This window comes from Ranitomeya variabilis, chromosome 1 (assembly GCF_051348905.1).
Source record: "Ranitomeya variabilis isolate aRanVar5 chromosome 1, aRanVar5.hap1, whole genome shotgun sequence".
Lineage (NCBI taxonomy): Eukaryota > Metazoa > Chordata > Amphibia > Anura > Dendrobatidae > Ranitomeya > Ranitomeya variabilis.
This window is the reverse complement of record NC_135232.1, coordinates 199,253,444-199,278,778: the sequence shown is the minus strand read 5'-3', so window position 1 is coordinate 199,278,778 and position 25,335 is coordinate 199,253,444.

Genomic DNA, 25,335 nt, shown 5'->3' with positions numbered 1-25,335 from the left:
ATGGGTCTCTATTTAATTTCTTGTAGGTGATTGAATCTTCTAGTAGCCTTAAGGATTCATTATGATACATGGGTCTATTTAGTACAACAATGCCTCCGCCTTTATCCACGGGGCGTATAATTATGTCATTGTTGGCCTGGAAATTTTGGATAGATCTACGTTCATGAGTACTTAGATTTTTTGCTTTAAACCTCAAGTTTTTTTGCTTCATTTGTCTGATGTCTGCTGTCATCCATTGTTTCAAATATGCAGAATGCACTCGAGTACTCCTGAATTGGATTGAACGTAGATGGGTTTGCCAAATTGGTGTGAACATAACTGGATGTTGCTGGCTGAACTTGACTAGACACAGGAGGACCTTTCTTCAAAAAGTACGTTTTTATCGCTAAATTGCGTAAAAAAATTTTTAAACTAATATATAGGTCAAAAGGCTTAGATACAGCGGTGGTGGAGAATTTTAGGCCTTTAAGGAGTAGGGATTAGTCATAAGTAGATAATATATACGAACTCAGATTAAAGATTTTTTGTGTGGATTGGACTCCCAGCCCTGCTTTTTTTTGGGTGAATTTCCCCCCTCTTTTACCTGTCTTTGTTTTGTGGCTTTTACCCTGAAAAAATCCCGATTTAGCTGAGAGTGAGGAGTGGGACCTTTATTCTTTTTAGGGACTGGGTGAGATGGTTTACTTCTGTTTATACCAACTTTACTGAAATTTTTTTGTTTCTGTTTGGAAATGTCTGTTTGGACATGGTAGTAAATTTTGGTTGTCTAGGGAATTGATTGACGGCAGAAGTTGTGGCCACTTCATTATCGTGGAGGTTTTCCTCCTGAATGGATGAGGTCTCTATCTCTTCCCCTGTAGATACTAATTGTGTATATCTATTGGAAATAGGTAACGGGGGATTCCAGATTACCCTACACCCCCACTGTTGGTTCAGATACTATTGCCGGAGTGGTGCATGCACCAAATGATAACTCCATGGCTGCAGTGTTGGAGTGATTAAAATTCTCCAAAGCTCTAGGTTTACTATTTTCTTTATTGTAGATGGGGACTGGGGTATATTGAGTAGAGTTTGAGTTAGTATACACAGAGAATGCTACTGAGTAGTCTTGTGAATTATGTGATGGGTGATGTTGTATTCATCCAAGACCAACAAACCATTCGGCCTTTGATGAAAAGATGACAACTCAGTCTCCATAACACTTACTGGATTAGGATAAGTTTCCCTTGGGATATTGTCCCTTTGGAACTTTTTAATTTTTTTTAGCAATGATTTCTTTTTCTTTATTCCTTAATCTGGATAATATATTGTCAACCAAATCCTGAGGGCCCTCCAAATGATCAAACCGTTCAAGTTGGTCTCAAAGCTACACCACTTGGCGGCTGTTTTTTTCAAGATTGGCTGATCTCTTATCTATAATGAATTGAAGTATTTGGAGGGGAAAGTTGGAAAACATAGTATCCCATTCTAGTTGTGTGTTAAGGTTCCCAAAATCGCCTGCCAGGGACTTGTAAATGACTAATCCTTTGGGGATAATCTTGGTCTGAACATATTTCTCAAGCGTAGATGAAGCGCCTTCACATCAGGGCAATGGGGTACTCAGCACCGGGTCCTTCGGTTCGGGGGATGTCACGGTGGCCTAACCCGGTCCGTGGCCCTTTGAGGGGCGCCCAATAAAAGGTGAAGTTTGTATAATGTTCGTGACGCCACCTGTGGAATTCGGTCAGGGTGACCGACGCTGCTTAGGGGTCCGCTGGGGTGATGTTATGGCAGCTAGATGGTATACCTTCCCACAGGTGAAGTGCATCCCCAGGGCCTCCCAGAAGTGCAGATGGTGAATGGTGTAAGGCGCGGCGAACAACGAGGACACAAGGTTGCAGTCTCTTTACCTTTTACTGAAGGCTTCAGTGTCCACAGTCCTGGGCACCGGATCATGGGGTAGGCAGAGTCCGGCCGGTCTGAAGGCAAATCCAGAGTCTCCTTCTCCAGGTGGAATGCAATAGTCTTCCTATGCACACAGCAACACAGTAGGTTCTCACTTGCTTAAGCTCTAATGAAGTCCTCACTGTTATTACTCTTCTCTCTCTGTTCCCCGTGGTCGGATAGAACAAAACCCGTATGACTGATGGCCTGAGGCTTGTTTATAGGGACCCTAGAGATGCCCCGACCCCCACAAGTTGCTACCTGTCTTCTTAGGTATTAAGGTCAGGCAGCCAACTTGGAATTGACTGTCCTGCCAGTCTCTGAAGCAATGGCATACAGCACTTTACTCCCTCGGTATTCTGGCTACCGGAACGCGCACCAGAAGGATGCAGCTCCTCTCGTCTACTATCCTCTCTGGTATCCACTTGTTGCTATGCCTTCGTTTCTCACTCACTACAACACGCTTCCTTTCAATGTCTCTCTCTTTGGATGCTGCCATACGTGGGGCAGGCGCAGCTCCGTGGACCCTCATCCTCCTCAGACCGTAGTCTGGATCTGACTGGACCTCGCTCCAGCCAGCTCGGTCTGGAGACCTTTCTCTCTCAGTCTCCAGCCAGGAACTTTCTAACTAACTTTCCCTCCAACTACCAGTTTTACCTAACTGTGAGGAGTGGCCTAATAGATAGAACCTTTGCTCCCCCTGGTGGCTGGAGTGTGAAGTGTGTGGTGTGTCCTTGTGATACCTGAACAGAAGATCTCCTTTATTGCCATCAGACGTAATATCACTCCCCCTGGTGGAAGAATGACATTACTGCAATGACCAGGATTCTGGGGCGCTGCATAGACACCTCCCTCATGTCTCTCATTTACATAAATAAATAATTTTCCAATGATTTAAGTAAATCCCTAGCCTGATTATCTGTGGCTGGGATACAACCATTGAGGGGGAAGAGTTCATGGATGCGTGAGAACCATTGATCCCTATCTAGTTTGAGTGCGTTGATAACCATCAGGTGCAGCCTGTGTGTATATGCACAGAGAAAAAAACTATATCAAACAAATAATACACTGGCGCTCCTGTAGGGAAACAAAGGAGGGGAAAAAAAGTGTGATGGGTGTTGCTGGTGTTAGGTCAGCCTCTGTGCTGTTGCTGACTGGTAAGAGTAAAGCCACTAAAACATAAAAAAAACCTGCGCTTCCAGTGATCGCTGTTAATAATATAGGACACCCACTATAGTTACCAGAGAGGATATGTATATGAATAACGAAAAACTACCAAGATTGTATTAAAATCACAAATGTGCTACAACCAAAATAGTGAATGTGAGGGAGCAAAAACTTACTTTTGTTCGCTAGATGTACAGAAGTTGCTACAGAATGTGATCAATTGGCAGGTTGCGCTTCACAAGATGCCCGCAATCGATAGTTGCACGGCTCAGCTGGAGGTATAAGTACGATGAAATGCCAGGGAGCATCCTCCCTGGTTGATGGGGAAAGCCTCCGCAGTTGCCGAGCAGCTAGATGAAAGTGCAGCAACGTGCTCCGGCCGAGAGACGCCGCCGTAGGATCACGTGGAGTGAGGGGGTGGAGCTTACTGTTGGTGACGTCACCAAAGGACAAGCGCTCAGAGGGGTCAGATTTCTGACGCGTTTCCAAGGTACTCGGACCTTCTTCGTCAGGGATACTGACCTAATACATGTCTTGCCTTTTATCCAAGTGGTTACCCGTAATCCCACCCACACCTAATTGACACCAATATGAATACTCCGTAGCCAATGCCTATTTCTTTTGGCGAGTGAGGAGCCATGGCGCTTTTCCAGATCCTTTGTACTACCGCATGTGTTAGACAGCCTCAACACATTCGGGGATTGCCTGTTTGTTAGGGAATCCCCACATGTGTTGAGGCTGTGTAACAGCCGCAAATTATGCAGCCACAGGGACTGAAGCATAATATACGAGCATACCTCCCATATGTTCAGATAACACCCGAGCATGCTCGGATAAGGCTACTGTCATGTCGGACGCTGTTCAGACCAGGTCGTCCGACAGACAGCGGTAATTCCGCTTTTGACCACTATTTACTCATTGGCGTCTGCTAGATTTTGTCTAGCTGTTCCGGGGTTAATTTAGCTGATCCTCGGATTGGAAGCTGGGCCATTTCCATGGCCTTTAAATAGTTCTCCTGATCATTGGGCGTCGCCGATTGTAGCTTCTGTCTTGCATTGTTATCTCGGTCTGGAGTGGAGAGCTAGTGGTTGGAGATTCATTGCTGGTGGCGTATATTCCTTCGTCTTATTTACTCCTTCCTATATTTGTGTTTATTTTGCCCTGCACATTTATAGTGTATTCCTGAGTGTCTGCGGCGTGGTGTATATTTTCCTTTATCCTTGTCTGTGCTAACTGTGGGTATTTAAGTATTACCTCTTCACTGGGTGGTGGGTGGAGGTTTCAGCCTAGGGCTGAGCTCAGGAGTTAGGGTGAGGTTCGAGGCCTGAACATGCACACCATCAGTGTAAACTTCAGGTAGAGGGTCAGTCAGGATTTCCCTAGTCTTAGGGAAATTGCAGGAGCCCGGGTTATTAGCTCTCGCTTACCAAGTTTCTCCTTGACATTATAATCGGCCCAACACCAAAAAAAAAAAAAAAAAAAAAAAAAGGTGTTTCTTTTTTTTTTTTTTTGTCATGGATCCCATGACTTCCATAACCCGCCAGTTGGAGGCGCTGTCCCTACAGGTCACTGAGTTGAGGGGGGCAGTGCAGCAACAGGGACTAGCAGTGTCCAATGTGCAAGCTGGAGCGACAGGAAGAGTTACTGAGCCTAAATTTCCGTTGCCTGAAAAATTTGCTGGGGAACGCAGTAAATTTGTTTCTTTTCGTGAAGCTTGCAAACTATATTTCCGTATGCGCCCGATATCTTCGGGTAATGAGGCTCAGCGTGTGGGCCTGGTGTTGTCATTGTTAAGTGGGGATCCCCAAGCATGGGCATTTTCTTTGCCATCTGATTCTGTGGCATTTGTCTCTGTGGAGAGTTTTTTTTCTTCTCTTGGGAAAATCTACGATGAACCTGACAGAATGGCTGAATGAATCTAAGATACGCTCTATTCGCCAGGGGGAGCGAGTTGCAGAGGATTACTGTTCTGAATTTCGTCGCTGGGCGATCGATACCCAATGGAATGATGCAGCATTGCGGAGTCAGTTTATACATGGGATTTCTGGAAGGGTTAAAAAAGCCCTTCTGATGTACGAGACTCCTACTTCTCTAGATTCCGCTATGAGTCTGGTTGTCCGCATTGATCGCCGTTTGCATCAGGGGGAGCATGAGACACCGCTTATGGGAGAGGGTTTAGGTTCACGTTAGGTTGCTGCAGGTGAGCCCACGGAGCCTATGCAAATTGCAGGGGTGTCACATGTCAAGCATCGAGCCCCTGAGCCCAGGAAGCAGGGAGCCTGTTTTTACTGTGGTAAAACTGGTCATTTTATTAACATCTGTCCTCTGCTGCCTAAGAAAAACGCAACGGCGGAAAACTTCTGAGCTCAGAGGGTGTGGAGACCAGTCTGAGCTTATGTATATCCTCCATGGTGGTTTCTCAGTGCATGCTCCCTGCTAAGGTTTTTGTTGCTGGCAGTGAGCTGCCAATTACTGTTTTTGTGGATAGTGGTTCAGCCACAAATCTCATTGATGAGGGGTTTGCGCGCACAGCAGGTTTTAGGATTGAAAAGCTGTCTCATCCTATCCGCGTGGTCACCATCAATGCTGCTCCTCTCTCTCAGGGGGAGATTACTGAATTTGTGGCTGAGGTGAAACTCCACATTGGAGTTCTACATTCTGAGCGGGTTACATGTAAGGTGTTCAGGAATCTTCCTGCTCAGGTGGTTTTGGGTTTTCCTTGGTTGTCTATGCACAGCCTGGTAATTGACTGGAAAACTCAGGACATAATTCGGTGGAGCGAGTTCTGCCAGGAGAATTGCCTGGCCACATGTGTGGCTGCGGTGACTTCAAGCGTTTCGGAGTCACTTCAGGATTTTGTGGATGTGTTCTCTGAGAAGGGTTGTTCAAAGTTGCCGCCACATCGTCCTTATGATTGTTCTACCAGGTTTAAACCAGGGGCCAAATTACCTAAAGCAAGGATGTTTAACATCTCCGGTCCAGAGAGACAAGCGTTAAAAGATTACATTGCGGAAAGCTTGAGCAAAGGGCACATCAGGCCGTCATCCTCGCCGGTGGCAGCAGGGTTCTTCTTTGTGAAGAAGAAAGATGGCGGATTACGCCCGTGTTTGGATTTCAGGGAGCTGAACCAGATTACGGTTCGTGATCCATACCCTATGCCTCTGATACCAGATTTGTTCAATCAGGTGGCAGGTGCTAAGTGGTTCACCAAGCTTGACCTCAGGGGGGCGTACAACCTCATAAGAGTCCGTCAAGGTGATGAATGGAAGACGGCTTTTAATACCCCTGAGGGTCATTTTGAAAATTTGGTGATGCCGTTTGGGTTGACTAACGCACGTGCAGTGTTCCAACATTTCATCAATGATGTGTTCTCGCATGTTTTGGGGAAATTCGTTATCGTGTACCTAGATGACATTCTCATATATTCTTGCGACCGTGAGGCTCATTTAGATCATGTCAGGCAGGTGTTACAGCTTCTCAGAGAGAATAAGCTGTATGCTAAACTTGAGAAATGTGTATTTTCTGTTCAAGAGTTGCCTTTCTTGGGTTATACAGGTCCTTCTCAAAAAATTAGCATATAGTGTTAAATTTCATTATTTACCATAATGTAATGATTACAATTAAACTTTCATATATTATAGATTCATTATCCACCAACTGAAATTTGTCAGGTCTTTTATTGTTTTAATACTGATGATTTTGGCCTACAACTCCTGATAACCCAAAAAACCTGTCTCAATAAATTAGCATATTTCAACCGTCCAATCAAATAAAAGTGTTTTTTAATAACAAACAAAAAAAACATCAAATAATAATGTTCAGTTATGCACTCAATACTTGGTCGGGAATCCTTTGGCAGAAATGACTGCTTCAATGCGGCGTGGCATGGAGGCAATCAGCCTGTGACACTGCTGAGATGTTATGGAGGCCCAGGATGCTTCAATAGCGGCCTTAAGCTCATCCAGAGTGTTGGGTCTTGCGTCTCTCAACTTTCTCTTCACAATATCCCACAGATTCTCTATGGGGTTCAGGTCAGGAGAGTTGGCAGGCCAATTGAGCACAGTAATACCATGGTCAGTAAACCATTTACCAGTGGTTTTGGCACTGTGAGCAGGTGCCAGGAAGCATGAAGTGCTCCAAAATCTCCTGATAGCTAGCTGCATTGACCCTGCCCTTGATGAAACACAGTGGACCAACACCAGCAGCTGACATGGCACCCCACACCATCACTGACTGGGTACTTGACACTGGACTTCAGGCATTTTGGCATTTCCTTCTCCCCAGTCTTCCTCCAGACTCTGGCACCTTGATTTCCGAATGACATGCAAAATTTGCTTTCATCAGAAAAAAGTACTTGGGACCACTTAGCAACAGTCCAGTGCTGCTTCTCTGTAGCCCAGGTCAGGCGCTTCTGCCGCTGTTTATGGTTCAAAAGTGGCTTTACCTGGGGAATGCGGCACCTGTAGCCCATTTCCTGCACACGCCTGTGCACGGTGGATGTTTCCACACCAGACTCAGTCCACTGCTTCCTCAGGTTCCCCAAGGTCTGGAATCGGTCCTTCTCCACAATCTTCCTCAGGGTCCGGTCACCTCTTCTCGTTGTACAGCGTTTTCTGCCACATTGTTTCCTTCCAACAGACTTACCATTGAGGTGCCTTGATACAGCACTCTGGGAACAGCCTATTTGTTGAGAAATTTCTTTCTGGGTCTTACCCTCTTGCTTGAGGGTGTCAATGATGGCCTTGTTGACATCTGTCAGGTCGCTAGTCTTACCCATGATGGGGGTTTTGAGTAATGAACCAGGCAGGGAGTTTTTAAAAGCCTCAGGTATCTTTTGCATGTGTTTAGAGTTAATTAGTTGATTCAGAAGATTAGGGTAATAGGTCGTTTAGAGAACCTTTTCTTGATATGCTAATTTATTGAGACAGGTTTTTTGGGTTATCAGGAGTTGTAGGCCAAAATCATCAGTATTAAAACAATAAAAGACCTGACAAATTTCAGTTGGTGGATAATGAATCTATAATATATGAAAGTTTAATTGTAATCATTACATTATGGTAAATAATGAAATTTAACACTATATGCTAATTTTTTGAGAAGGACCTGTATTGTGTCTGCTTCTGGTTTTAAAATGGATGCCGCTAAGGTGCAGGGGGTGCTGCATTGGGAGCGTCCTGATAACCTAAAAGCACTTCAGCGGTTCCTTGGGTTTTCTAACTACTATAGGAAATTTATCAAGGATTTTTCCATCATTGCTAAACCGCTAACTGACATGACTAAAAAGGGTACCAATTTCTCTGTTTGGCCTGAGGCTGCTGTGCGCGCATTTGAATTTCTTAAGAACAGTTTTGTTTCAGCCCCCATTCTTGTGCAGCCAGACGTATCTAAACCATTTGTTGTGGAAGTCGATGCGTCTGAGGTTGGTATGGGGGCGGTACTATCTCAAGGCTCATTTTTGAGTGGTTTACGTCCATGCGCCTATTTCTCCAAGAAACTGTCGTCCGCCGAATGTTACTACGATATCGGCAACAGGGAGTTGGTGGCAATTAAGTTGGCCTTTGAGGAATGGCGACACTTCTTGGAGGGGTCGGTCATTACCGATCATAAGAATCTGCTGTATTTGGAGTCAGCCAAGCGTCTGTCCCCCAGGCAGGCTCGCTGGGCATTGTTTTTCACGCGGTTCAATTTTGTGGTCACTTACAGACCGGGGTCTAAAAACACTAAGGCGGATGCTCTGTCCAGGTGTTTTCCGGGGGGAGAACCTCGGGAGGATCCAGTACCCATCCTCCAAAAGGGTGTTGTGGTTTCGGCTCTCACTACTGAGGTTGAGGCTGAGATTGCCGAGGCTCAGGAGGAGGTACCATCTGAGCTTCCCGTCAACAAATCTTTTGTTCCGCTTCATCTCCACCTAAAGGTTTTGGCGGAGCATCATGATGCCGTCCTGGCTGGTCACCCAGGGGTTAGAGGTACCTTGGAGTTGGTGTCACGTCGGTTTTGGTGGCCCAAGATCCGACAGGACGTGGTCTCATACGTGTCAGCTTGTACCATGTTCGCTAGGGCTAAGACGCCCAGCTCCCGTCCTGTTGGCACACTACTTCCTCTTGAGGTACCTAGTAAGCCATGGACGGAAATCTCCATGGATTTCATCACTGATTTGCCCTCATCAGCTGGAAACACGGTCATCTTGGTGATTGTTGATCGTTTTTCTAAAATGTCGCACTTTGTGTCTTTGCCTGCGTTGCCTAGCGCTAAGACTCTGGCTCAGGTATTTGTGCAGGAGATGGTCAGACTTCATGGGGTTCCGTCTGACATCGTGTCTGATAAGGGGTCTCAGTTTGTGGCAAAATTTTGGAGAGCGCTTTGCTCACAGCTGGGAATCACGTTATCTCATTCTTTGGCGTTTCATCCTCAGTCAAATGGTCAGACTGAGCGTATGAACCAAAATTTGGAACAGTACTTACGCTGCTTTGTCTCTGATAACCAGGAGGAGTGGTCTACCTTTCTTCCTTTGGCTGAGTTTGCCATCAATAATCACCGCCAGGAGTCGTCTGTGGAGTCTCCGTTTTTTGTGTTTACGGGCTACATCCTCAATTTTGTACCTTGAGTCAGAGGGGCTCTTCTGGCATTCCGGAGGAGGACCAGTTAGGAACACAATTGTCATCAGTCTGGAGGACAGTTAAACAGCGCCTGTTGAGTTTGGGTGCTAGGTACAAACGTGTGGCTGACAGTAGGTGTGTGCCAGGTCCGGACCTGAGTGTGGATGACTGGGTGTGGTTATCCACAAAAAACATAAGACTCAAGATACCGTCCCTTAAATTGGGTCCATGGTTTATTGGTCCATTTAGGGTCACCGCCGTCATTAACCCAGTTGCGTACCGATTGGAGCTCCCTACGGTGTATAAGATACACAACGTGTTCCACAGGTCTCTTCTAAAGAAGGTGGTGGGTTCTGTGGATGTGGCGCCTATGCCACCTCCAGTCTTGGTGGATGGTAATTTGGAGTTTGAAGTCTCCAAGGTTGTTGACTCTTGTGTAGTGCGTCGCACTTTACAGTACTTGGTACACTGGCGTGGTTATGGGCCTGAGGAGAGGTCCTGGGTACCATCCTCGGACGTTCATGCTGACCGGCTGGTCAGGTTGTTTCACCGCCGTCATCCGGACAAGCCGGGTCCTATAAGCCATGAAGGCCCTGGGGTCCCTCGTAGAAGGCGGGGTACTGTCATGTCGGATGCTGTTCAGACCAGGTTGTCCGACAGACAGCGGTAATTCCGCTTTTGACCACTATTTACTCATTGGCGTCTTCTAGATTTTGTCTAGCTGTTCCGGGGTTAATTTACCTGATCCTCGGATTGGAAGCTGGGCCATTTCCATGGCCTTTAAATAGTTCTCCTGATCATTGGGTGTCGCCGATTATAGCTTCTGTCTTGCGTTGTTATCTCGGTCTGGAGTGGAGAGCTGGTGGTTGGAGATTCGTTGCTGGTGGTGTATATTCCTTCGTCTTATTTACTCCTTCCCATATTTGTGTTTATTTTGCCCTGCAGATTTATAGTGTATTCCTGAGTGTCTGCGGTGTGGTGTATATTTTCCTTTATCCTTGTCTGTGCTAACTGTGGGTATTTAAGTATTACCTCTTCACTGGGTGGTGGGTGGAGGTTTCAGCCTAGGGCTGAGCTCAGGAGTTAGGGTGAGGTTCGAGGCCTGAACATGCACACCATCAGTGTAAACTTCAGGTAGAGGGTCAGTCAGGATTTCCCTAGTCTTAGGGAAATTGCAGGAGCCCGGGTTATTAGCTCTCGCTCACCAAGTCTCTCCTTGACAGCTACGTTCACATTTGCGTTGTTGGGCGCAGCGTCGGCGACGCAACCAACAACGCATGTACACAACGCAGCGTTTTGCGACGCATGCGTTGTCATAAGATAGTAAAGATTAGGAGTTTCGGCACAGGGAAAATGCTACAAGTAGTGTCCTCTGCGCCCTGTCTTGTGCGTCAATATGACGCATGCGTCGTAAAACGCATTACAACACATACCGGCGCATGTCCATCCGCCCCCCCATGTTAAAGATAGGGGCGCATGACGCATGCGTCGGTATCCGTCGACGACGCTGCGCCCAACAATGCAAATGTGAACGTAGCCTAAAGGTACCTTCACACTGAGCAACTTTACGAGAACGACAACGATCCGTGACATTGCAGTGTCCTGGTTAGCGATCTCGTTGTGTTTGACACGAAGCAGCGATCTGGATTCCGCTGTGATATCGCTGGTCGGAGCTAGAAGTCCAGAACTTTATTTGGTCGTCAGGTCGGCGTGTATCGTCGTGTTTGACAGCAAAAGCAATGATGCCAGCAATGTTTTACATGGAGCTAACGACCTGTGAGAACGATAAGTGAGTCACCGTTACGTCACAGGATCGCTCCTGCATCGTTCTGGAGCTGCTGTTTTTGACATCTCTACAGCGACCTAAACAGCGACGCTGCAGTGATCGGCTCGTTGTCTATATCGCTGCAGCGTCGCTAAGTGTGACGGTACCTTAAGATGTTATCAGATCATGTTTGTTCCATTTATTCATGTCTTCAATGCTGAGAAATACAAGCAAATATTTATCCATGATGCAATGCCATCCGGGAAGCATCTAATTGCCTCCAAATTAATTCTGCAGCAGAATGATAATTCCAAAAATACAGTCAATTTCATTAAGAAAGTTCAGAATAGAATTGGTTTCATATTTAAAAAAACAATAGCTAAAAGAAACCAAAAAAAGTTCAAAATTGTGTGATTTAAAAGACCAGAAATTGACAATTCAATTAAGATGGCATATTGTTAGACTTTCCATATAAAACTTTACTATTTACTGTCTCCTTCCCCATAATCCTGCAGAATGTAAGCCCGCAAGGGCAGGGTCCTCGCCCCTCTGTATCAGTCTGTCATTGTAAGTTTGTCTACTGTAAGTGATATCTGTAACTTGTATGTAACCCCCTTCTCATGTACAGCACCATGGAATCAATGGTGCTTTATAAATAAATAATAATAATAATAATAATAATAATAATAATAATAAAAAAATGGAAAACCTCTTTGTAACTTGTCATGATTCCTCCCTCAGTGAATGATCGCTATGCTGTTCTGTGGAAACTGTCTTGCTGAGCTCTCTGCAGGGTCACACTGGCCCACCAGAGAACCGGAGGATTCTGCAGCAGCAGCTGCCTGGGACCCCCACTGCTCCAGGGCCCCCCAGTCAGTGGTGTGTCTCTAATAGCGGCACACCCAGCTGCTATGGGGCCCCTGAGTCAAGGGGGGCACTCCCAGTGCCAGAGAGCAGCAGCTGGAGACAGGAGCCTGTCCCCACTGCTAAAGACAAATTAATATTCACGCTTCCCCATGCCCCCATGGGTGGGGAGAGGAGTGAATACCATTTCACTTTAATAGCAGGCAGCGTAAGCCGCAGGCTGAGGCTAACACTGCTCACCGGTGCTGCGGAATCGGGGCCCTGGAGGTAGGCCCCTAAAAGGCGGCGAAGCCTGATTGCGATCCCTGCAGCTTGGGACTGGAGCAGAACTTCAGGGATCCAATGCTGTCCTCCTTCCTGCCCACCTGCCCAGCACTTCCTGTCTGACTCAGCGGGGCTGGATGACATCATCATTCAGTATGGCTGTTTCAGAGAGGAAGCTGCCGGGATGTGCTGTGGCTGCTGGGAACATGCGGAGAGGTGAGCGGGTGCTGTGTGTGGTGTGCCTGTCTCTGCCTGCCTGCTTGTGTGCGGCTGTGTGTGTATGTGGTGCGGGGTGGTGCATTGTGTGTGAGAGTGGTGTTGTGCTGTTTGTGTGTGGTGCTGTATGTGTGATAGTGGTGTTGTGTGTGTGTGTTGGAGATATTGGAGATTGGGATGGGGGGAGAAGGCAATGATGGTGGTGGGGGGAGGCAATGATGATGGTGGGGGAGGCAATGATGATGGTGGTGGGATGGGCAATGATGGGGTGGCGGGGAAGAAGGCAATGATGGTATTGGTGGGAGGCAATGATGATGGTGGTGGGGGAGGCAATGATGGAGGTGGTGAAATGGGCAATGATGGGGTGGTGGGGCAGAAGGCAATGATGGTTATGGTGGAAAGGACAATGATGATGTGGTGGGGGAGGCAATGATGGAGGTGTTGGAATGGGCAATGATGGGGGTGGTGGGGGAGAAAGCAATGATGGTTGTGGTGTAAAGGACAAAGATGGTAGTGGTGAAAATGACAATGGTGGTGGGGAGGAGGCAATAATGGAGGTGGTGGGTGAGAAGGCAATAATGGAGGTGGTGATGAGTACAATGATGGAAGTGGAGGAGGAGAACAATGATGGTGGTGCAGGGGGGCTGCATTATACCCTTTCAGGTTGGCTGCATTATACCCTTTCAGGGGGCTACATTATAATTCTGTGGGGGGCTGCATTATTCTCTCAGGAGGCTACATCATACTATATGAGGGGAGCTGCATTATGCCCTAAAATGGGGCTATTCTATGGGGGCTGCCTTATGAGGGGGTTGAATTATACTCTGAGGAGGCTACATTATATCTGTGGAGGGGCTGCATTATTTTATATGTGGGGGCTGCATTATTCTCTCAGGGGGCTACATCATACTATATGAGGGGAGCTGCATTATTATTATTATAATACATTTTTATAGCGCCATTTATTCCATGGTGCTTTACATATGAAAAGGGGGCAAATATAGACAAATAAAATTAAAGATGAGCAAAAAACAAAGCACACAGGTACATAAGGAGGGAGGACCCTGCCAGCGAGGGCTCACAGTCTGAAGGGGAAGAGTGAGGATACACTAGGAGAAGGTAGAGCTGGTTGTGCGGCAGTTCAGTAGGTTGAGGATCACTGCAGGCTGTAGACTTGTCAGAAGAGGTGAGTCTTCAGGTTCTTTATGAAGGTTTCTATGGTAGGCGAGAGTCTGATGTGTTGTGGTAGAAAGTTCCAGAGTATGGGGAAGCACGGGAGAAGTCTTGGATGCGGTGGTGGGAAGAAGATATGAGAGGGGAGTAGAGAAGGAGATCTTGTGAGGATCGGAGGTTGCATGTAGGTAAGTACCGGGAGACCATGTCATAGATGTATGGAGGAGACAGGTTGTGGATGGCTTTGTATGTCATTGTAAGGGTTTTGAACTGGAGTCTCTGGGCGATAGGAAGCCAAGGAAGGACTTGGCATTGGGGAATAGCAGGGAGATAGGTAGATTAGTCGAGGAGCAGTGTGTAGGATGGATTGGAGTGGTGTCAGAGTGCTAGAGGGGAGGCCAGAGAGTAGGAGGCTGCAGTAGTCAAGGTGGGAGATGATGCACGGATTCGGGAGATATTTTTGAGTTTGAGACGGCAGGAGGAGGCAAGGGCTTGGATATGTGGCTTGAAAGAGAGGGCATTATAAGCATTATGCCCTATAAGGGGGCTACAGTATATTCTATGGGGGGCTGCCTTATGAGAGGGTTGCATTATATTCTGAGGGGGCTACATTATATTCTGTGGAAGTGCTGCATTATACTTTATGAGGGGGACTGCATTATGCCATATGAGGGCGCTGTCATGTCGGACGCTGTTCAGACCAGGTCGTTCGACAGACAGCGGTAATTCCGCTTTTGACCACTATGCGCTCATTGGCGTTGGCTAGATTTTATCTAGCTGGTCCGGGGTTAATTTACCTGGTGCTCGGATTGGAAGCTGGGCCAGGCCCACTGCCTTTAAATAGTGAACATTGGGCGTCGCCGATTATAGCTTCTGTCTAGTGCTTGGTTATCTCGGTCTGGAGTGGTGAGCTAGGAGTTGGAGTATCGTATCAGGTGGTGTATTTCCCTTTGTCTTATTTACTCCTTCCTATATTTGTATTTGTTTTGCCCTGTGCACTTATTGTGTATTCCTGAGTGACTGCGGCTTGGTTCATATTTTCAGTTAACCTTGTCTGAGCTAACTGTGGGTATTGGTGTATTATCTCTTCACTGGGTGGTGGGTGGTTGGTTTCAACCTAGGGTTGAAACAGGAGATAGGGTGAGGGTGGAGGCCTAGACATGCACACCATCAGTGTAAACTCTAGGTAGAGGGTCAGTCAGGATTTCCCTAGTCTTAGGGAAATTGCAGGGGCCCGGGTTATTAGCTCTTGCCCACCTAGGCTTCCCGTGACATTATAATCGGCCAACATGATTTCCATAACCCGCCAGTTGGAGGCGCTGTCCCTACAGGTCACTGAGTTAAGGGGGGCAGTGCAGCAACAGGGACTAGCAGTGTCTAATGTGCAAGCCGGAGTTACAGGTAAAGTTGCTGAGCCTAAGTTTCCTTTGCCTGAAAAATTTGCTGGGGAACGCAGTAAATTTGTTTCTTTTCGTGAAGCATATTTCCGTATGCGCCCGATCTCCTCTGGTAATGAGGCTCAGCATGTGGGCCTGGTGTTGTCATTATTATGCGGGGATCCCCAAGCATGGGTGTTTTCTTTGCCATCTGATTCTGCTACATTTAACTCAGGGGAGAGTTTTTTTTCTGCTCTAGGACATATTTACGATGATCCGGACAGAATGGCTCTAGCAGAATCTAAGATACGCACTATTTGCCAGGGGGAGCGTGTTGCAGAGGATTACTGTTCTGAATTTCGCTGCTGGGCGGTCGACACACAGTGGAATGATTCTGCGCTGCGGAGTCACTTTATTCATGAAGTCTCTAATAGGGTTAAAAAAGCCCTCCTGATGTACGAGACTCCTGCTTCACTAGATTCCGCTATGAGTCTTGTTGTCCGCATTGATCGCCGTTTGCGTCAGGGGGATCATGAGACGCCGCCTGTGGGTGAACGGTTAGGTTCACGTGAGGTTGCTGCAGGTGAGCCCACGGAACCTATGCAAATCGCGGGGGTATCACATGTTAAGAATCGAGCCCCTGTACTCAGGAAGCAGGGAGCCTGTTTTTACTGCGGTAAAACTGGTCATTTTATTAATATCTGTCCTCTGCTGTCTAAGAAAAATGCAACGGCGGAAAAACTTCTAAGCTCAGAGGGTGTGGAGGAGTCCAATCTGAGCTTATGTATATCCTCCATGATGGTTTCTCAGTGCATGCTCCCTGCCAAAGTTGTTGTCGCTGGCTACCAATCACTGTTTTTGTGGATAGTGGTTCTGCCACAAATCTCATTGATGAGGAGTTTGCGCGCACTGCTGGTTTTAGGATCGAAAAACTGCCTCATCCTATCCACGTGATCACCATCAATTCTGCTCCTCTCCCACAGGGGTAGATTACTGAGTTTGTGGCTGAGGTTAAACTTCATATTGGGGTTCTTCATTTCGAGCAGGTTACATGTAAGGTGCTCAAGAGTCTTCCGGCACAATTGGTTCTGGGTTTTCCATGGTTGTCTACACACAACCCGGTTATTGACTGGAAAACTCAGGACATAGTTCAGTGGAGTGATTTCTGTCAGGAGAATTGCTTGGCCACATGTGTGTCTGCTGTAACTTCAAGCATTCCTGAGTCACTTCTGGATTTTGTGGATGTGTTCTCTGAGAAGGGTTGTTCAGAGTTGCCACCACATTGCTCCTATGACTGTTCTATCAGGTTTAAACCAGGGGCCAAGTTGCCTAAAGCAAGGATGTTTAACATCTCCGGTCCGGAGAGACCAGCGCTAAAGGATTACATTGCTGAAAGTCTGAGCAAAGGGCACATCAGGCCTTCATCCTCACCAGTGGCAGCAGGGTTCTTCTTCGTTAAGAAGAAAGATGGTGGACTACGGCCGTGTCTGGATTTCAGGGAGTTAAACCAGATTACGGTTCGAGATCCATACCCTATGCCATTGATACCGGATTTGTTCAACCAGGTGGCAGGTGCTAAGTGGTTTACCAAGCTTGACCTCAGGGGGGCGTACAACCTCATAAGAGTCCGTCAAGGTGATGAGTGGAAGACGGCTTTTAATACCCCTGAGGGTCATTTTGAGAATTTGGTGATGCCATTTGGGTTGACAAACGCACCTGCAGTGTTTCAACATTTCATAAACGATGTGTTCTCCCATGTTTTGGGGAAATTCGTTATTGTGTACCTAGATGACATCCTCATATATTCTTGTGACCGTGATACTCATTTAGATCATGTCAGGCAGGTGTTACAGCTTCTCAGAGAGAATAAGCTGTATGCAAAACTGGAGAAATGTGTATGTTCGGTACAGGAGTTGCCTTTCTTGGGCTATATTGTGTCTGCTTCTGGTTTTAAAATGGACGCCGCTAAGGTGCAAGCGGTGTTGCATTGGGAACGGCCTGATAACCTAAAAGCACTTCAGCGGTTCCTTGGGTTTTCTAATTACTATAGGAAGTTTATGAAGGATTTTTCTATCATTGCTAAACCGCTAACTGACATGACTAAAAAGGGTACCAATTTCTCCGTTTGGCCTGAGGCTGCTGTGTGCGCATTTGAATCTCTTAAAAACAGGTTTGTTTCGGCTCCCATTCTGGTGCAGCCAGATGTATCTAAACCTTTTGTTGTAGAAGTCGATGCGTCTGAGGTTGGTGTGGGGGCAGTGTTGTCACAAGGCTCACCCTTAAGCGGTTTGCGTCCGTGCGCCTATTTTTCCAAGAAACTGTCGCCCGCCGAACGTAACTACGATATCGGCAACAGAGAGTTGTTGGCAATCAAATTGGCCTTTGAGGAATGGCGACACTTCTTGGAGGGGTCGGTTCATCAGGTTACTGTTATTACCGACCATAAGAATTTGCTTTATTTGGTGTCTGCCAAGCGTCTGTCTCCCAGGCAGGCTCGCTGGGCATTGTTTTTCACGCGGTTCAATTTTGTTGTCACTTACAGACCTGGTTCTAAAAACACTAAGGCGGATGCTTTGACCAGGTGTTTTCCTGGGGGAGAGCCTCGGGAAGATCCAGTACCCATCCTCCAAAAGGGTGTTGTGGTTTCGGCTCTCACTACCGAGGTTGAGGCTGAGATTGCCGAGGCCAAGGAGGAGGTACCATCTGAGCTTCCCGTCAACAAAACGTTTGTACCGCTTCATCTCCGCCTAAAGGTTTTGGCGGAGCATCATGATGCTGTCCTGGCTGGCCATCCAGGGGTTAGGGGTACCTTGGAGTTGGTGTCACGTTGGTTTTGGTGGCCTAAGATCCGACAGGACGTGGTCTCATACGTGTCAGCTTGACCACGTGCGCTAGGACTAAGACGCCCCGCTCCCGTTCTGTTGGCACACTACTTCCTCTCGAGGTACCTAGTAAGCCATGGACGGAAATCTCCATGGATTTTATCACTGACTTGCCCTCCTCAGCTGGGAACACGGTCATCTTGGTGATTGTTGATCGGTTCTCAAAAATGTCGCACTTTGTGTCTTTGCCTTCGTTGCCTAACGCTAAGAGTTTGGCTCAGGTATTTGTGCAGGAAGTGGTCAGACTTCATGGGGTTCCGTCTGACATCGTTTCTGATAGGGGGTCTCAGTTTGTGGCAAAATTTTGGAAAGCATTTTGTTCACGGCTGGGGATCAAGTTGTCTCATTCTTCGGTGTTTCTTCCTCAGTCGAATGGTCAAACCGAGCGTATGAACCAAAATTTGGAACAGTACTTACGCTGCTTTGTTTCGGATAACCAGGAGGAGTGGTCAAAGTTTCTTCCTTTGGCTGAGTTTGCCATCAATAATCACCACCAGGAGTCGTCTGGGGAGTCTCCGTTTTTTTGTGTTTACGGGCTTCATCCTCAATTTTGTACTTTGAGTCCGGGGTCTCTTCCGGCGTCCCGGAGGAAGACCAGTTAGGAGCACAATTATCATCAGTCTGGAGGAGAGTTAAACAGCGCCTGTTGAGTGTGGGTGCTAGGTACAAACATGTGGCTGACAGTAGGCGTGTGCCAGGTCTGGACCTGAGTGTCGATGACTAGGTGTGGTTATCCACAAAAAACATAAGACTCAAAATAACATCCCTTAAATTGGGTCCACGGTTTATTGGTCCATTTAGGGTCACCGCCGTCATTAACCCAGTAGCGTACCGATTGGAGCTTCCTACGGTGTATAAGATACACAACGTGTTCCACAGGTCTCTCTTAAAGAAGGTGGTGGGTTCCGTGGACGCGGCGCCTATGCCACCTCCAGTCTTGGTGGATGGTAATTTGGAATTTGAAGTCTCCAAGGTGGTTGACTCTCGTGTAGTGCGCCGCACTTTACAGTACTTGGTACACTGGCATGGTTATGGGCCTGAGGAGAGGTCCTGGGTACCAGCCTCGGACGTTCATGCGGATCGGCTGGTCAGGTTTTTTCACCGCCGCCATCCGGACAAACCGGGTCCGATAAGCCGTGAGGGCCCTGGGGTCCCTCGTAGAAGGCGGGGTACTGTCATGTCGGACGCTGTTCAGACCAGGTCGTTTGACAGACAGCGGTAATTCCGCTTTTGACCACTATGCGCTCATTGGCGTCGGCTAGATTTTATCTAGCTGGTCCGGGGTTAATTTACCTGGTGCTCAGATTGGAAGCTGGGCCAGGCCCACTGCCTTTAAATAGTTCTCCTAAACATTGGGTGTCGCCGATTATAGCTTCTGTCTAGTGCTTGGTTATCTCGGTCTGGAGTGGTGAGCTAGGAGTTGGAATATCGTATCTGGTGGTGTATTTCCCTTTGTCTTATTTACTCCTTCCTATATTTGTATTTGTTTTGCCCTGTGCACTTATTGTGTATTCCTGAGTGACTGCGGCTTGGTTCATATTTTCAGTTAACCTTGTCTGTGCTAACTGTGGGTATTGGTGTATTATCTCTTCACTGGGTGGTGGGTGGTTGGTTTCAGCCTAGGGTTGAAACAGGAGATAGGGTGAAGGTGGAGGCCTAGACATGCACACCATCAGTGTAAACTCTAGGTAGAGGGTCAGTCAGGATTTCCCTAGTCTTAGGGAAATTGCAGGGGCCCGGGTTATTAGCTCTTGCCCACCTAGGCTTCCCGTGACAGGCGCTACATTATATTCTATGGGGGGGCTGCATTATACCTTATGAGGAGGTTGCATTATATTTTGTGGGGTGCTGTATTATACCCTATGAGGGGGGCTGCATTATATTCCATGAGGGAGGCTATATTATATTCTATGAGGGGGGCTACTTTATATTCTGTGAGGGGGCTACCCCAACCCCGCTACATAATTAAAATGCATACTTCCTTATATTATACCCTGATATTAGAGTGTTTTACCACACAATTGATGGTCTTGAATTTATTTCTATGTAGCTACAAACTGGGCCCAAAGTGCTCCAGTTTGACTCTGGCTGTCTGTGTCTTGATTGACAGCTTGGTTGTCCAATTCTGTGATGGGCTTGCTGGGCCTTTGGTACCTTGATTGACAGCTCTGCTGTCCAATCTGTGACTGGGGCGACTTTCTGCAGGTGTTCAGTGTTCTGGTAATCGCATAGCTACTTAACTGAGCTGTCTGCCCCTGATCCCTGCCAGACGTAGTTTGTGCTGCTTGGTGAGTGTTAGCCTGATTCTTTTGCTCTGAGTTCTGATCTTCTGCTGCCTGACAATTTGGACCGTGTTTTGACTACCCCTTTTTCTTGTCCTTAAGATTTTGCCCCTCTATCTCTTTTTATTGACCCTGGACTGTGACCTGACTTACGTATTTGTTTTTTCCCTTGGATACCTACGTACTCTCTCAGTATTGACCTCGGAACGTCTGACTGATCTGCCTCACGGCCTGTCTGTGAGTAGTGACTAGCGTAACATTATGTCTGGCCATATACTTCTTTTTCTCTGAACAATGGACCCAGTTTGTGCACTCTGTGATCAGGTGAGGAATCTGACCCAGATGGCTCTGGATCTGGCCAGGGATCACCAGAGGCTAGAATCAGCACAGTCCCAAGTACAGGGTCAGTTTAGTACTCTGGGTGGCTCCCAAAGGGCTCCATTTTCGACAGTAGGTATGTCTCCTGGACCCTCTGGCGTACAGTTGACCTCCCCCGAACCAGTTGTGGCTCTTCCTGACAGATTTTCATTGGGGAAGGATTAATTTAGGGTATTTAAGGAGCGCTGTAAATTATTTTTTACTCTACGACCCCGGTCTTCTGGGGAGGAGTCCCAGCAGGTAGGTATAATCATATCCCTATTGTGTGGGGGTCCTCAGACTGGGGCATTCTCTTTGTCCCCACTAGCCCCAGAATGCTCTTCTGTGGATGCCTTTTTTGAGGCTTTAGGGATGATTTATGATGAACCTGATAGGGTCCAGGTCGCAGAGGCTAAGATCATGAACCTGACGCAGAGGGGCCGCACTTCTGAAGATTATGGTTCAGAGTTCCGGCAATTGTCATCTGAGGTTCTATGGAACGCTGCTGCTCTCAGGTGTCAGTTTAGCCGTGGGCTTAAGGTTGCTCTTAAGGATGCTCTGGCTTTCCTGTTCTTTGTGGAAGGCCACAACTCAGGCTATTTGTATGGATCGTAGAATTCGGGAGAGAAGTCATGAGCGACAAGGGGTTTCGGTCATTCTTCCCTAGTCGGTTTCCTTACCTGAGACGGTACCAATGGAGGTTTTAACCGCCAGCTCTCAGGCCGTGGAGAGGAGACATCGGCGTGATCTAGGACTTTGCTTCTACTGTGGTTGTGCTGGACATTTCCTCAAGGACTGCTCGATTCGCCCTCAAGCAAACAAGCTGTTGGGAAATGCCTAAGTCTGGATGATATTCAAGGAGATCACCCAGACTTCCAGGTACCCTTTTACTCCTCAGATAAAGTGCTGTTGAACGTGGAACTATGTTTTCAAAACCTGTGGTTATCTGCACTTGCTTTCATTGACTGTGGGTCTGCAGCAAACTTTATTGATTCTGGACTGGTTCTTAAATTAGGATTAGGGACAGTTAGATTAGAAAGACCTACTCAGATTGTTGCTATTGACAAAACACTGTTTGTTGATCCATATGAGATTTTGGAGGTAGTTAACCCTGTGGCTTTCAGATTAAAACTCATTCCATCTTTTCGTATTCCTAATGCATTTCGTGAATCACTGCTAAAAGAGTTTGACCCTTCCGTTTTGGCTCCTTAATCTCGACCTCCACCGATTTCTGTTAGTGACAGTTTTGAGTTTGAAGTTCAAAAGATTGTTGATTCCTGGAAAGTCCGTAATTCCCTAATTCATTGGAAAGGTTACAGACTGGAAGAGAGATCTTGGGTCCTTGCTCGAGCAGTCAATGCTGATCGTCTGGTCACGGCCTTCCATTGTAGGTTTCCTGGGAAACCTGGGGGTCCGGTGGCCCCCCGAGAATAGGGGGTACTGTCATGATTCCTCCGCTCAGTGAATGATTGCTATGCTGTTCTGTGGAAACTGTCTTGCTGAGCTGTCTGTGTCTTGATTGACAGCTTGGTTGTCCAATTCTGTGATGGGCTTGCTGGGCTGTTGGTGCCTTGATTGACAGCTCTGCTGTCCAATCTGTGACTGGGGTGTGCAGGACTTTCTGCAGGTGTTCAGCATTCTGGTAATCAAATAGCTATTTAATTAAGCTGTCTGCCCCTGATCCCTGCCAGACGTAGTTTGTTCTTCTTGGTGACTGTTAGCCTGATTCTGTTGCTGTCAGTTCTGAAGTTCTGCTGCCTGACCCTTTGGACTGTGTTCTGACTAACCCTTTGTCTTGTCCTCTGGCTTTTGCTCCGCTATCTCTTGTCATTGACACTGGACTGTGACCTGACTTACGCCTTTGTCTTTTCCCTTGGTTATCTACTTACTCTCTCTCTCACGGCCTGTCCTTGAGTAGTGACCAGTGTCACAGTAACTAACCTCTTTTAAGACATGCAACATGGGGATAATCATAATTTTTAGAGGAGAACAAGAACAATTTATATGTGGGAGCAAAACAATATCACAGTTTCTATACATTTTCAACATTTTTAATGCGGTTTCATTGTATCACTTTTTCAGTATCCTTCACCGTAATGTCATATTTCCTGTGGTTTCAGTTGTCTGCAGACCTATAGAAAAGAGTGTAGTTGTCCCTGTAGGGATCTTCCTGCATGAATGAGAAGATAAAGATGGACTCAATAATTAATCACCAATCTGGCTTTTAGAATATAGTGCTTTCTATGAGGGGGCATTAAAGGTTTTGGTTGTCTCCAACTAGCATATTGGAAATTAAACAATCCATCATAGATTAGCCTAATAGTCTTGGATCCTTTCAACTGATTATAAAAATATTGACATCATCCTTGTGAAAATAAATTAAGACTAGACATAAACTCAGACTGTCATTTATTCACGTTTTTTAGAAGTTCAAAAATTACAACTTAAAAGAAGTGACATAACAAAAGCAAAAATAAGCAACTAAATTTTGTATATTGTTTGAACTTGACCTTGTTTACATTTATTTAATTAAAAGTATATTTAGCTTTCAAAGTATCCCATTATTGAAGAGTTTACTTTATCAGTAGTTGAACATGACGATCAAGAGTTTATCATGATTACGGCATATTTGTTGTCCCATAAAGCATTATATTATGGACAGGGGTTAAAGCTGTGAGGATTTTTAGTAAATAAGTAACCCAGTCAAAACAGTTCTGTAATTGACCTGTGTTTCTTTGCCATTAACATAATCAACTAATCAATGTACTAGATAAAATGTGTTTTTTTTTTAACTTATTATGTTAGAAAATAGATCAAAAAGATAAATATCAAAATATCAACAATTGATTCTTGCCTCATCGACATATTAAACATGACATGTTTTAAAATCAGCTATACATTACACAAATAGGTTATGTCCTCCAGTGAGTTCTTTGTTCTGCACGATTTAAAAGGGTTAATCCAATGTTAACAAATTAGGTGGTAGGAAATAGCTTGTTTGGTGAGTGTCTGACTGCTGGAATCTGAACCAATTGGCAAAATTCATAACTTTTAACCCCATTAGAATACGATATGATACACTTTATTGATCATGAGGGAAATTGTAGTATCACAGTAGCACAACATAAACAAGTACATGAATTACTTAATTAATAAAAACAGAACAACAGAAATGAAAAAAGAATATCATACATTACTATCATTCCTGACAGGTTATACACAGGTCATACCCAATTATCAACAGGTTATACAAGGTCATACACAAATTCTCATCTTTTTCCTTCAGCCTCATAGAGAATGGAGTGGCGGCCAGGCATACCATCTGCTGCTACATTTTATAATGGGGACAAAAGTGCCCTGTAGGGGATAAAAACACAGCCGACTCCAGGGCGAGAGTCTAAGTGGGCTACTTTAACACATACCTCAATTCTTGATGCACAGATACGGCAGAGAAATGTAAGTGTAGTACAATGCCAAAGATTTCACTTACCTCTTACTCAGAAACCAGACAGTATAGTCCTCCGTACAGTATAATGGGCACCACATAGTGCTCCGTACAGAATAATGAACCCCACATAATGCGCCATACAGTACTATGGGCACCACTTTGTGCTTCATACAGAATAATAAGCCACATATATTGCACCATACAGTATTATGGGCACCACATAATGCTCCATACAGTATAATGAGCCCCTTATATTGCTCCACACAGAATAATAGACCAAATATAATGCTCCATACACTATAATGTGCCACATACAGTTGGGGAAATAACTATTATATCTTTTGCTGATTTTGTAAGTTTCCCCACTGACAAAGACATGAACAGTCTATAATTTTAATGGTAGGTTAATTTTAACATTGAAAGACAGAATATCAAAAATAAAATTCAGAAAATCACATTGCATAAATTATATAAATTTATTTGCATTTTGCAGTGAGAAATAAGTATTTGATCCCCTACCAACCATTAAGATTTCAGGCTTCTACAGACCAGTTAGTTGCTCCTAATCAACTCGCTAACTGTATTAAAGACAGCTGTCTTACATAGTCACCTTTATAAAAGATTCCTGTCCACAGACTCAATTAATCAGTCAGACTCTAACCTCTACAACATGTGCAAGATCAAAGAGCTTTATTAGGATGTCTATGACAAGATTATAGACCTGCAGAAAACTGGAATGGGCTACAAAACCATAAGCAAGATGCTGGGTGAGAAGGAGACAACTGTTGGTGTAAGAAAGTGGAAAAAATACAAAATGACTGTCAATCGACATCGATCTGGGGCACCATGTAAAATCTCACCTTGACGGGGGTATCCTTGATCATGAGGAAGGTGAGAGATCAGCCTAAAACTACTCGGGGGAACTTGTTAATGATCTCAAGGCAGTTGGGACCACAGTCACCAAGAAAACCATTGGCAACACATTACGCTGTTAGGGTATGTGCACACGCTGCGGATTTTGC